This window comes from Octopus bimaculoides, chromosome 6 (assembly GCF_046866305.1).
Source record: "Octopus bimaculoides isolate indiv1 chromosome 6, ASM4686630v1, whole genome shotgun sequence".
Classification (NCBI taxonomy): Eukaryota; Metazoa; Mollusca; class Cephalopoda; order Octopoda; family Octopodidae; genus Octopus; species Octopus bimaculoides.
Window position 1 is genome coordinate 114,987,682 of NC_142933.1, and position 13,199 is coordinate 115,000,880.

The following is a 13,199-nucleotide window of genomic DNA, read 5'->3' on the forward strand; positions in this document are numbered from 1 at the left end:
GTAAAATTTGGAAGACTGAAACTATGTGGGAACCCTTTAGAGTGACTGTTCCTTTGGTTTTGTGGTAGACTTTAATCTGTTATCTAAAACTTAAAACTATATTTAAGTACTTGGCATACCCACAGAAGTGTGCTCTCTCATCGAATTTGTTTCTTCATAACTTTCAGAAAAATGGATATTTTAAAATATACGCTTCAATTGGTATAGATTCCATTTACATTGAAATTTGTTGTGAGGAAAGGAGTTACTTAAAATTTACGCGAGTAGACTTTATTTCTCCTTAAGATGCAGAAGAATGGGTACTTTTTAATGAAACTTTCTACATTTACACTTCAGATGATGTAACTCGCGATTATATCAGAGTTTAACGTGGAAAAAATATTGGTGGGCGCACACACATGCATACTGACACGCAAACGAAATTTGAAATTTTGAAACAAATTGTATCTACTATATATATACCCCATACATAATGTGATTTTTTTCAATTGGATGAACTAAAAGTCGGAGGGGAACAGGATAAACTACCTGCATCATCTTGCTATAAAAACAGGTAGTAATTCTACCTTGTCCTTATTCTTAGTGCATTTTTGAGGTGTGTAGTTCGTGTTGCTGTTGTGCTTTCTCTCCTCATAGAGAGGGGTGAGCCGTGTGTAGAAATGGAGGATGTCAAGGGCTCAGGTGGCAGCTGCACTGGGCTGTCCGATTCCGAACAGTCAGATATTTCACGGATCACTATGAGCGGGAGGGCAGGGCAGGGCAGGGCAGGATAGAGGCTTCGCGGAGGTGACGGGGATGTCAGAGTGCCATGTGGAGTGGGGCGAGTTGAGGGGCTGTTCAAGGGTGATGAGGCGGGAGGGAACTGGGATGGAAATGAGCGCTCCAATGGAGGTGGTTATTGGCGGGGTGGAGTGCACGGTAACATGCGGAACACGCTCCGTAACAGCAGGAGGAATTGACGTAGTGACGACGGGTCAAGTGGAGAAGGCGCTGGGGCAAGTCTGGAATGAAATTGGGTATCTGGCCAGAGGGAGCGAGTTTGGAACGATTGAGGTTCGATTCGGAGATGCAGCTGTGGCAGGTTTGAGCGCGGCAAGAATCAAGAATCTTAAAAACCGACGAGATGGTGATGTTGTCGATGTATCATGGAAGGCGTTTCGTGGGGGGGGGGAGTCGACGTGGCCTGGATGGCAGCCGCTGTCTTGCTCGGTAATGAGGAAGAGATAGCGGTTCTCCAGGCGGAACAGAAGGCGAATGGGAGACACCAGGCAAGAAAAGAAAAAGAAACCAGGTAAAACAAATACAGAACCCCACCCCACCCAACACCCTCTTCCTCCACCCGCTCCCTGCAGACAATGAACCTACCCGCACCTCTCCAACACACAAAGAAATACATTCAGACACAAGCCGTTCAACCTCGCCACCTCCCGAAAAAAAGTAACTATGCGATTATGTATTACAGTACCAGTAAGGGTCTGTGTGAGGAAATAACAAGATGGGAAAATGACACTTGCAAATTTGACAATGTGCAAGGGTGGCATTGCTGCCTGTTAGACGAAGATCAGAAGGAAAAAATTAATGCACCGGCGCCGGTGCCACATAAAATATACCCATGCCATAATATACCCATAAATGCACCCGTGCCTGTGACACGTAAAAGACACTCAGCACACTGTATAAAGTAGCTGGAAGGGCATCCAGCTGTAGAAACCATGCCACAACAGACAATTGGAGTCTGAGGGGAAAACAAATTTGAAATACCGAATTTTTTTTGCAGATTCGGAATTTCTGCAGTCGAAAAGGTGGGTTTCTGTAGGAAAAAAAAAAAAAACCGAAAGGGAGTGCGGTCCATGTCCTTTATATATATATATATATATATATATATATATATATATATATATATATATATATATATATATATATATATATATGTATATATATATATATATATATATATATATAAAGGAGCTTCTTTCAGTTTCCGTCTACCATATTCCCATATTCACTCACGAGACTTTGGTCAGTCCGAGATAATAGTAGAAGACATGTATATATTTACGTGTGCTTTACTTTTTGGGGATCTTTTTTAAAACGGGGGCCACATTTTTCATTAACGAAACACTTTGAAACTTGGAACACTGGTAGAATGTGTCATATAAAACATCTTTTTCTCTTAGTCTTCTTAAAAAAAAAAGAAATCCATAAATTATTCCATGTTAAAGTTGTCATATTTCTGTAATTTCAACCAATCACTGACGTCCATTCAGCCGATATACATTAAGTGCCGACTACATAAACAAACGATTCTGAAACAATTAAACCTAACCCTAACCCTAACCCTAGGGTTAGAGTTAGGGTTAGGGTTAGGGTTAGGGTTAGGGTTAAAGCAAATTTAAAATGAAAAAAGCAAATAAAACGAAGAATCGTTTGTTTATGTAGTCGGCACTTAATGTATATCGGCTGAGTGGACGTCAGTGATTGGTTGAAATTATCGAAATAAGACAATTTTTTACATGAAATAAATTCGAATACAAAAATATTTTTCTGTTCTATAACACAAAATAGATAAGTATACGAAGTTTGAAAGTCTTTCGGTACCAAAAACACTACGTAAAACATTAATGAAAAATGTGGCCCCCGTTTTAAAAAAGATCCCTTTTTGGCTGTGTTTGTCCCCCATACTACCGCTTAACAACTCGTGTTGGTGTGTTTACGTCCCCGTAACTTAGCGATTCGGCAAAAGAGACCGATAAAATAAGTACTAGGCCTTAATAAGGCCTGGGGACGATTTGTTCGACTAAATCTGTCAAGTAAACAAGTAAAAGAATAAATAATAGAATAAAAACACTGGATGCATTGGTGTAACACTTTCAGAAATTTGAAGCATTGTTGCATCAATTTTTTTAAGGATGAAAATATAATTATAAACGAAAACAATATATGTGGATCTATGTTTGTTCCTACTCGAAGACCGTTGGTGCGTGCGTGCATACATATTATAGACAGCTACATACACATTTATGAACCTCGTCATTTTTTTTTTAATTGAAAACATGAGAAAACGTTCTTCGACAAATGATTCAGAAAGTTTCTATAAAATTTGAAATTTAATTTTAAAGGGGTGAAAAGAATCGCTTGTCATGCATAAATCGGAATTTCTTCTTTTTTCGAGTTTTTTCGAAACATTTTATAGTATCCCACATTTCAAAACACTTTGGGGCGGACTTTTATTAACTTGTTTTTCAAACTTCTCGCTCCAGGCCCTATCATACTTTCAGATCAGTAACAGCCGCATAAATTATATTTTTTTTTCTTTTCCCGTATTTTTAGTTATGTTATAGTACTCCGCTCATTTTCAGAGGAAAAATTTCGTACCCGCCAGTATTCTTAGTACTTTTCAAGATGAAAATCCTGTCCCGGTTGCCTAACTAGAATCTTACAAACTCTTCCGGTAGTTATCTTCTCGTTTCATATATTTACAAGTCTCTCGCTTTCTTATTAGTCACCAAACCTTTACGCACACACGCGACACATTTACATATAAACATAGATACAAATACACGCTCAACTTCAAACACATTTATATATGGACACACACACACGCACATATTAGAAATGGAGAAGTCCGGTTTATGGGATTATCTTAGGTCTTCTGTCCATAAAGCTTTATGACGTATCAAAGTGAGTAATCAGGCATTACCCCGCCCATCTTTTTAAGAGGTCATGGGCCAAGCTAAACCCTTTATGGACCGTAATCCTATAAACCGGCCTTCCTCATTTTTTATATATATTGCTCTACATCTGAGAATGTTCTTCTTTCGGATTTGTTTTTTACAAACGATATATATATATATATATATATATATATATATATATATATTTGTTGTTGTACTTGGGGATGGTCATATTACCAGTTTAGCCAATATATATATTGATTAGAGCATATGTTAACCTCGTGAGGGGATGGTTGCATCCATGGAAATACTGGTTCACTACCTAATATTTTGGGGGAATGAAATTCACTTAAAACAATAGGTATATATTAAACATATGGTTTATATCCATTTAAAAGAAGGAAAGAAAATGGAGACAAAGAAGTTAATTATATATATAGAATAATAATAAATGGAGCAAAACGCGTATAATCCCAAAGTTTTATACGCGTTTTGCCCCATTTATTATTATTATTTATATCAACTCAAAATACATCACTCTAACATGGAATTTCTACCCATTAACCGGATATAATATCCCAGTTTTTGTGTGATTTTTGCTACCCTGGTAACTATTAACATATTTGCATTATCGAAGTTTTTCAACCAAGATAATATTTATATATACATAAATTAATATATATATATATATATATATATATATATATATATATATATATATATATATATATATATATATATATATATATATATATATATATATATATATATATATATATATATATATATATATATATATATATATATATATATATATATATATATATACAGAGAGAGAGAGAGAGACTGTGTGGTAAGTAGCTTGCTTACGAACCACATGGTTCCGGGTTCAGTCCCACTGCGTGACATCGTGGGCAAATGTCTTCTACTATAGCCTCGGACCGACCAAAGCCTTGTGAGTAGATTTGGTAGACGGAAACTGAAAGAAGCCCGTCGTACATATATATATATATATATATATATATATATATGTGTGTGTGTGTGTGTATGTATGTATGTGTTTGTGTGCCTGTCCCCCCCCCCCCCCCCAACATTGCTTGACAACCGATGCTGGTGTGTTTACGTCTCAGTAATATTGTTTGTGGCCAAAAAGTAGGTTTAATTATCACGTAGGCACTTCAAATTTCTTTTAAAACATTTTATTACATTTAAATTTCTATCTTACAAACTGAAAAGGGAGCCTGACAAAATTAACAAAATTAGCATAGAGTAATGGTTTCATGTTTTTTTTTATAATTAAGATCTAAACTGTTAATATATGAATGCGAAAGAGAGAGTTGAATAACTGAAAACCTACTTTTGGGCCACCCTGTACATTCACCCACTTTCTCCTTCAGTGACATTCATATACTGATACACACACACACACACAGAGTTTAAATCTATAATGAGGATCCAAAACCTTTCTCCTGTCCCTTGGTGGGAGTTATTATTTGATCATATATGTCGGTAGTCTACAGCTATAAGATTGATAAATCCAGTTAATTATTTGTCTTTGCCGCTTAAAAAATCACTTCCAAAAGTACGGATGCCTTTCAAAGTGTAGAATACAATAACATGATGAAAAATAAAGAAAAAGAAAAACAGAAAATCATGAAGGCACTATGAGGTGGGAAGGGGACGTTTGAAAAACGTGGATTTAAAAAAATATCTTTTAAAGTTCGCCCTCCTACTAAGTGTTTTGAAATGTGGGATATTATGAAATTTATAAAAATCTTGGAAAAGTAAACAAAAAAAAAACCCCCAAAAAACTGAAGAAATTCTGACCTATGCGTAACAGTTAATCCGAAAGTCTGCCTTGTGAAAATGCCATTCTACATGCAAACCTTTTATATAAGCCTATAACATTTTTATTTATGTTCCTGGTTATCATTTGAACTGAAAACATCATGAGAAATTTGCAGTATTCACTCAAAATACTTTTCTTTCATTATAGAAGGTGAACGAGTACTCTATTAATATAGTCATGAATAAACATTTTTTCTACAATGAAAAAATGACTTTTTAAAAGGCATTGTGAATCGATTGCTCCTGCAAAACCGGCAGTTAATAGGACTCTCGATTAAGATAAATTCTTTATATTTTTGCCTTAGGGTTACTGTTGCATTTTAAAAACATTAGTGTCCATCGGATTAACGAAATCGGTTATTAATTGGAGGATTTCAGTGAGGATATACAACATTTCATGTAATCCTGCTACACACACACACACACTGTCTCTCTCTTTCTCTTACGCGCGCGCGCATTTATATTTCTACATTGACGATTGTACTAAACCGCAAACACTGAACCGAAAGCAACAGCGATAACAAATCTAAAAGAATTAAAACTGACATTTTACAGATACTAGGAAGATATGTATACTTACTTTCAATGTTACGTGATATATCTGTGGCTCTATTCATATATGAATATAATTATATATATATATATATATATATGGGAGAGGTATGTGTGCTGTGAGCTCTGCAGAACTAAATTACAACGCTGAATTCAAAGATTAATTAATACTTGTTGCAGTAATACCAGTATTGTTAAGCTACCCAATGATGGCTAAAACTGATTACGTTTTATGAAAGTGACTGGAAGAAAAACATTACGATCTTGCTTCAAAGTGAAGCGCTTTGTTGATAAGTCAAGATCCTGTCGGTCAGCTGTATTTTCAATAACAAAACTGCAATGTAAATAGATGAGAGTTATCTCTCTTCACTGTAAACAATTTTGTTTTCACTTTAGAACAGAAGCTGGAATACTTCACTTTACAGCCAAGATAGTAGATACCGTATTTGACTGACTGGCAATATTAAATCCAAACAATAATACTATCATCATGTCGAGTTTTTATGTTAATTTTAGAACATTTGTTTTCAGAATAAAGAATTCAGTATGGTCACGGGCATCGTTTTCTGTTATGGGTTCATAAACAAAAATATATTAATTTTATATTAATTTCAGTTCAAGCAGATCGGGATCTTTACTTACACAAATGGCAGGAACTTCTAGAAAAAGATCGTAACCTTTTTAATACAATCAAAGAAAAAGTAACTTTAAAAAAAAAACAAAAAAACAATACTTGATTAAAGGTGATAGTTACAGGCATAGACATTTAGGTAAAAAAAAATTCGTTTGGCAACCATGTGGACCTGCGTTTGATCCCTCTGCGCAATACTTTGAGCAACTGTAGCCTCAGATTGACCAGAATATTTGTCAGTAAAATTTGATAGACAGAAACTAAAACTGATGAAAATCAACCCCAGACAACGTCCAGAGATCAACTTTTCCTACATATCTACTGCATTATTTAAAGCTGTGTTCCTCATGAGGATGGTGAAGGGAGCAGTGAAGAATGTAAAGAAGGTGAACAGATTGTCATGTTTAATAAACTTTGGTAAAGGAAGAATAATAATATGATGCAAAATCCCGTACTATATATGTAGTAACGCCTGCGCATGCGTAGAATTAATAAAGCAAGCGTTTCCCGCTCAATTCATTCTCTTTCTCGCTGGCCAGCGATTGAGCATGGACGTGTGTTTAAAAGCTGTCTCTACATCTTTCGGTCTTACACTCGACAGCTCGTTATTCTCACCTCTAAAGATGTATAACTAAAGATATGTATGTTTTACCAAGTAAATAAATATTGTTTAAGTTGTTTAGTCTGGAGTTCAGCGTTCCGTCTATTTCTTTAATTTTATAGTAGAAAGTCAGGTATACAATCTAAAGATGTATAACCCACTTTCTACTAAAGTGGTGACCCCGACGTGATTCTTGTTATACAGATGTTCGTCGCTGGCTGAGAATCTTGTCTGTTTATTATCGTGGTGAAGCTGAGTCACCTAACAGAATCGAAGAGAGAGATGTGCCGCGGTAGTTTGGTGTACATAGAAAGTCATGTAGACGCTGGTGGAGATTGAGGCTGCTTGGTAGTAATCATGTTGGTCATGACGATGATGCTGGATAGTAGTTGTAGACTCTTGTTGCTGATGTGGCGACGGCGGTGGTCATCGTTGGCTGGACGAGTGGTCGCTGGAACTGCTGCTGCTGTCGTGTGGTACACGGAACAGTTCTCAAAGAGAAACTGGACCGAGACCAATTTGTGGGGTATGAGTTGATCTATTTATAGCGTTAAGGGGGCTCACCAGACATCAGAATTATACTCTATCACGTGACCTTATTAAGGGCTGTGATTGGTCAGTTTGCGTTCTGGCGGGAACGGTTCGAAGAAGTTGCCGCTTCGAATATTAATCAGTCACGTGATGACAAGGAATGGGTTCTCTACTACGCTCGCATTTATTTATATTTAAATGAGAAGATTGTATGTAATGGCGATAGTAGTTTTGTATCTAGTGACGATAGGTAGTTTCACTACACTAGCCTCGCACCAGTCGGTTTGTCGAAGGCAAACAGACGAAATAAGGAAAAAAAAAAATTGTAGTGAAAAAGACTGATAGAACGGTTGGTCTATTACTGGCATTTAGTCACCATTTTTGGAAAGTTATGTGAACTTTTCAAGTTGGGCTGTACAGATCAGAAGGGCTGTATGAACGAATCAACGTCAGGGGTCACCAATTGTAAGGGACGACCATGCGAACTCAAAAAGGAGAAATGGTGACGAATGGAAAAACAGAGGACTCCTTTTATTTAAACACGTCACACGGTCGAACACAAAATATATATATCAGAGATGATGATGATATACATGATATGTTATGCTACGATAACATAGATGACCAGTAATGAAAGACCACAACCGTATTAGATGAATAACAAATATTTATTGTAGCGTTAAAGATGTATGTCTGTGTGAGATATCACAGCAGTTAAAAAGTCAGTACACAAGAGTTTTATACCAAGTTTTTTTTTTTGAGTACACAATTGGAAAGTCGCAGGCTGCAAATGATGCAAAATCCCGTACTATATATATATATATATATATATATATATATATATCAATTTAAATAAGAGCTAAAATGCAATCCGTTGTAAAAACTTTTTAATGACCTATGATCATTTCAATGCAATATCCCGACTCACTCCTGTATGTTATAAAATATGGAATATTGTATCTCCTCAGGGTCAGAGTTGATTAATTCATAGCAGACAGTAAAAAACAGACAACATTAATAGTTGTCCTTAAATTACATGTGTATAAACAGGTTAAAATGACACGAAACATATTGACACTGCATACAATATCGGTTTTAAAAACCGTTACAAAAACTTGAGGAGATACAATATTCCATATTTTATAACATACAGGAGTGAGTTGGGATATTGCATAGAAATGATCATAGGTCATTAAAAAGTTTTTACAATGGATCGCGTTTTAGCTCTTATTTAAATTGAGATGCACATAAAATTGTATGATTAACAAACTTTCATATGAGAATTTTGCTACGTTGATAACAGGTACAATATTTTTACCAAATTTTGGTAGAGATCTATAAATACATATATGTATATATATATATATATATATATATATATATATATACACATACAAATTTCATTTAGTGTACTTGGTGCAAGTTATGGACACAACAGAAGTGCAGTGGCATAATAGGAAGGTTATCAGAGAAGGTAGTGTTCATATGTGAAAGATGCACAGGAGCCATAAAGCTACAGATACTCAGGAAGTCAATTTTCTCAAATGCTCCAGAGACTCTTTAGAGGTAGTGGGTAATTTCTGCTACCTAGGGGACCTAATTAGCTGTGGTGGGAGGATGGATGCTCAGAAAAGGTAATTGCTAGAATAAGAATAGGATGGAGAAAATTCAGAGAGCTTTTACCTCTGTTGGCAGCCAAAGATCTCTCTCTCTATCTCTCTCTCTCTCTCTCTCTATCTCTCTCTCTCTCTCTCTCTTTGTGAGAAAGGAAGATTACAAGATACTGTATCAAAACAGCAATGCTACATGGTAGTGAGATTTGGGCTCTGAATGGAGAAGACATGTGAAGGATAGAGAGGAACGAAGCTAGTATGCTCTACTGGATATGCAATGTCAGTGTACATGTGCAAAAGAGTGCTAATGTTTTGAGGGAAAAGTTGGGCACTAGAGGAACTAAATGTAGTGTGCAAGAGAGAAGATTGTGCTGGTTTGGTCATATGATGCATATGGAGGTAGACAGTTGCATACAGAAGTGCCAAACACTTAAAGTGAATGGAACTTATGGAAGAGAGAGAGACCCAGGAAGACATGGGATGAAATATTGAAGACTGATAAAAGAGATGATTAAGGAGTGAGATATCTGGTGCATTTCTGTACTCAAGAAATCCCATCTCCTACAGCAGAATTGATACTGGTGCTAGTGCCACACAAAAAGCACATCTTGCTAGTACCATGTTAAAAGCACTCAGTACACTCTGAAGAGTGGTTGGCATTAGGAAGGGCATCCAGCCATAAAAAACTATGCCGGAACAGACAATTGAGCCTGGTGTGTGCCCTAGCCTTACCTTCTCCAATCAAATCACCTAACCCATGCCAGCATGGAAAACAGATGTTAAATAATAATGATAATGAAAAAAAGATGTGATTGTCTCGGTAAGAACGCTTGTGATTATATGTTATCTTTACGAGCATTCATTGACGACCCTTTCAGTTTGACACAAATGAACAGATTTTATTTTAAATTTCTGCATGGTGATTATAAACACCACAACAGTTTTCAGAAAAAGTTGACAGTAAAAAAATGTTATATTCATTTAAAAATTGAATTTGATTAATCTCAGTGATAAAACTAATAGAAATCAACATTTTCAAGAAAATACTGTGATTGTACTGCAGCTTTTCTTTTTCTTTTTTGACTGGTTGCACTTTTTATGTCTGTACTACCACATAAACTTGCAGAGGTAAGAATCAATCATTGAGTGATGTGTTTCATAACATCATTTATTTGAATATCTAAGGTAGTTCCATAATCTTTCAATTTATTGTCTGTGGAACTCTGTCTTTTGAATTGATGAAATCAACACTGTCACTTACTGTTACATGAATTTTACAGCCAGACATCTGTGGGATGAGTGAGTCAGCTCATGAATCATTACAGGTAGTTGTTTCTGACAGAATCAACTGCTGGTTAAATGCTTCAAGTGTTTCACAGTTGCAACATGGGACAGAATAAAGGAACTTTTACTTTTACTAAGTTTTAAGACAGTTCTATATTTAAGAGATGAGGAATTATATACATTATTTACATTATTTACGGATATTTGTCCTCATCTTGTTTGCTGTTAACACAACGTTTCGGCTGATATACCCTCCAGCCTTCATCAGGTGCCTTGGGGAAATTTCGAACCTGGGTTCTCATTCCTAAGGTATTTTTCAATGTTGTTGTTGTTGTTGTTGTTGTTGTTATTATTATCATTATTATTATTATTATTATTATTATTATTATTATTATTCAGGTCACTGCCTGGAATCAAACTCTTCATTACTTAGGAAAATAACCAGAGATGATGATAAAAAGAGAATCCAACAAGATGAAAGAATTTGAAATGGTGAAGACACACCAGATTAAGAAGTTTATGAAACTCAAAGGTCAGAGAATGAAGACTGAAGTCCGTTACCCATCTGTGAAAGCAGTAATTAAAGTAAGTAGCCAACATCTAGAAAACTCTAAAGATGCAGTACTGAACAACTTTGCGACAACCATCAATTGCATTCCATACTTAGACATAATAGCCCCTATTGAGGAGATAGCCATAAAGATACCAAAAGCTCAGTTAGATGAACTAAGGTGGAAAGTGAGACAGGTACTAGAAAAAGCGAAACATCACTAAGGAAGAAAAGTTCACTATCAAAAGACTACAGAGTGACAATTCCATCATAATACTTCCAGCAGACAAGTGAAATGCTATAGTAGTGATGAACAAATCTGACTACTTGGAAAAATTGGCAAGTCTTATAAGTGATGGTAGCTACAGTAGAGTAAAGAAAGACCCAACTCTGAAAACAGAGAGGAAGTTGTCACAGATCTTGATCAAGAAGAAGGATCACTTCACACCAATGAAGTACAGACAACTGACTCAACACTACAGTAAACTACCACACATGTATGGTCTCCCTAAGATTCACAAGGAAGGTATTCCACTAAGACCTATAGTGAGCTGTAGAGGTTCATTATGTCATCCACTGAGCCGCTTCCTTGTGTATATAATCAGTCCATTAGCAGGAAGGTCAACATTGTATGTAAAGAATTCCACCCACTTCACAGAATTGATCAAGGATACCTCCATTGAAACCAACCAGATGGTGAGTCTAGATGTTCTAAGTCTGTCCACCAAAGTCCCAACTGATGAAGCACTATCGGTGATTCAAGAAAAACTAGTGACAGACACCCATCTAAAAGAACGCACTAGTATACCAATAAGAAACTTGATGGAAATGTTGACCTTCAGTGTAGAAACTACCTACTTCAGTATGGACACTGATATATATCAACAAGAAGAGGGTTTAGCTATGGGTTCGCCATTATCACCGATAATAGCCAATATATACATGGAATTTGGCTTTAGGATCAACACCACTAAAACTAACCCTATGGCTGCGGTATGTTGATGACACCTTTATACTCTGGCCCCACCAAGAAGATGTCCAAGTGCTGTTAGATCATGTGAACTCAATAAAGCCATATATACAGTTCACAATGGAAAAGGAAAAAGACAATCAGCTAGCATTCCTGGACATATTGATAACACACACCAAGTATGGATTCAGGATATCTGTATACCGCAAGCCGACCTTCACTGGACGATACCTCAACTTCAATTCCCACCATCCATACAGTGTAAAGAGAGGGATTGCTCAGTGCTTAAAACATCGAGCAAAGAATATAAGTAGTGATTGTGATACCCACCACGAAGAAATGATCAAGCTCAGTAACAATCTATTAAGCAACAACTACCCCAAAAACATACTACCCACTTCAATTATGAAGAAAAGGAGGGGATGAAACCAATAAACTTTCTGTCTACTCTGTGTGAAAGGTCTCTCCAAAAAGATACAAAAGATATGCGGTCCATATGACATCAGGACAGTATTCAAGAGTAATACAACACTTTGCAAATATCTCCTTTGAGTAGAACCGCCAATAGAAGATAATATAACCAAAAACTGCATGTATTCCATTCCATGTGGCTGTGGTAGGTTATACAAAGGCGAAACATGCTGCCCCCTCAAAGCTGTGACACAAGGAGATATTGATAAATAGGGTATATGAAAAAATGGAGACCCCCCCCCCCTCTAGGATGAAGTTAAAATAATAGACAGAGAACACCACTGGAAAATATGAAGCTAAAAGAAGCAGCACATATGTTAGGACACAACAACCTCCTAAGGAGACCGAGTGCAGATATGAGTAGCATATGGGAACCGGTATTAAGGAAGGCTAGGAAAATATTAGATTTATAAGTACTAAAATTCACTCCATAATTACCCATGGGCATATGGTGTAGTGGTTAAGAACACAGGC

The 13,199-nt window shown here is 36.3% G+C and overlaps 1 protein-coding gene across 2 annotated transcripts in view; it reads right to left on the reverse strand.

Moving 5' to 3' along the window:
* The window catches only part of LOC106879728 (uncharacterized), a 44,521-nt gene extending 38,100 nt beyond the window's left edge, over nt 1-6,421 (reverse strand). Inside the window, exon 1 of one of the 2 annotated variants that reach the window (XM_089354456.1) lies at nt 6,103-6,421. The gene's annotated coding sequence lies outside the window, so the exon portion shown is untranslated. Of the gene's footprint in view, nt 1-5,501; nt 5,588-6,102 lie in introns of those variants that run through there. The other variant, XM_089354458.1, reaches the window with a different exon arrangement.
* Nucleotides 6,422-13,199: the final 6,778 nt, after the last annotated feature.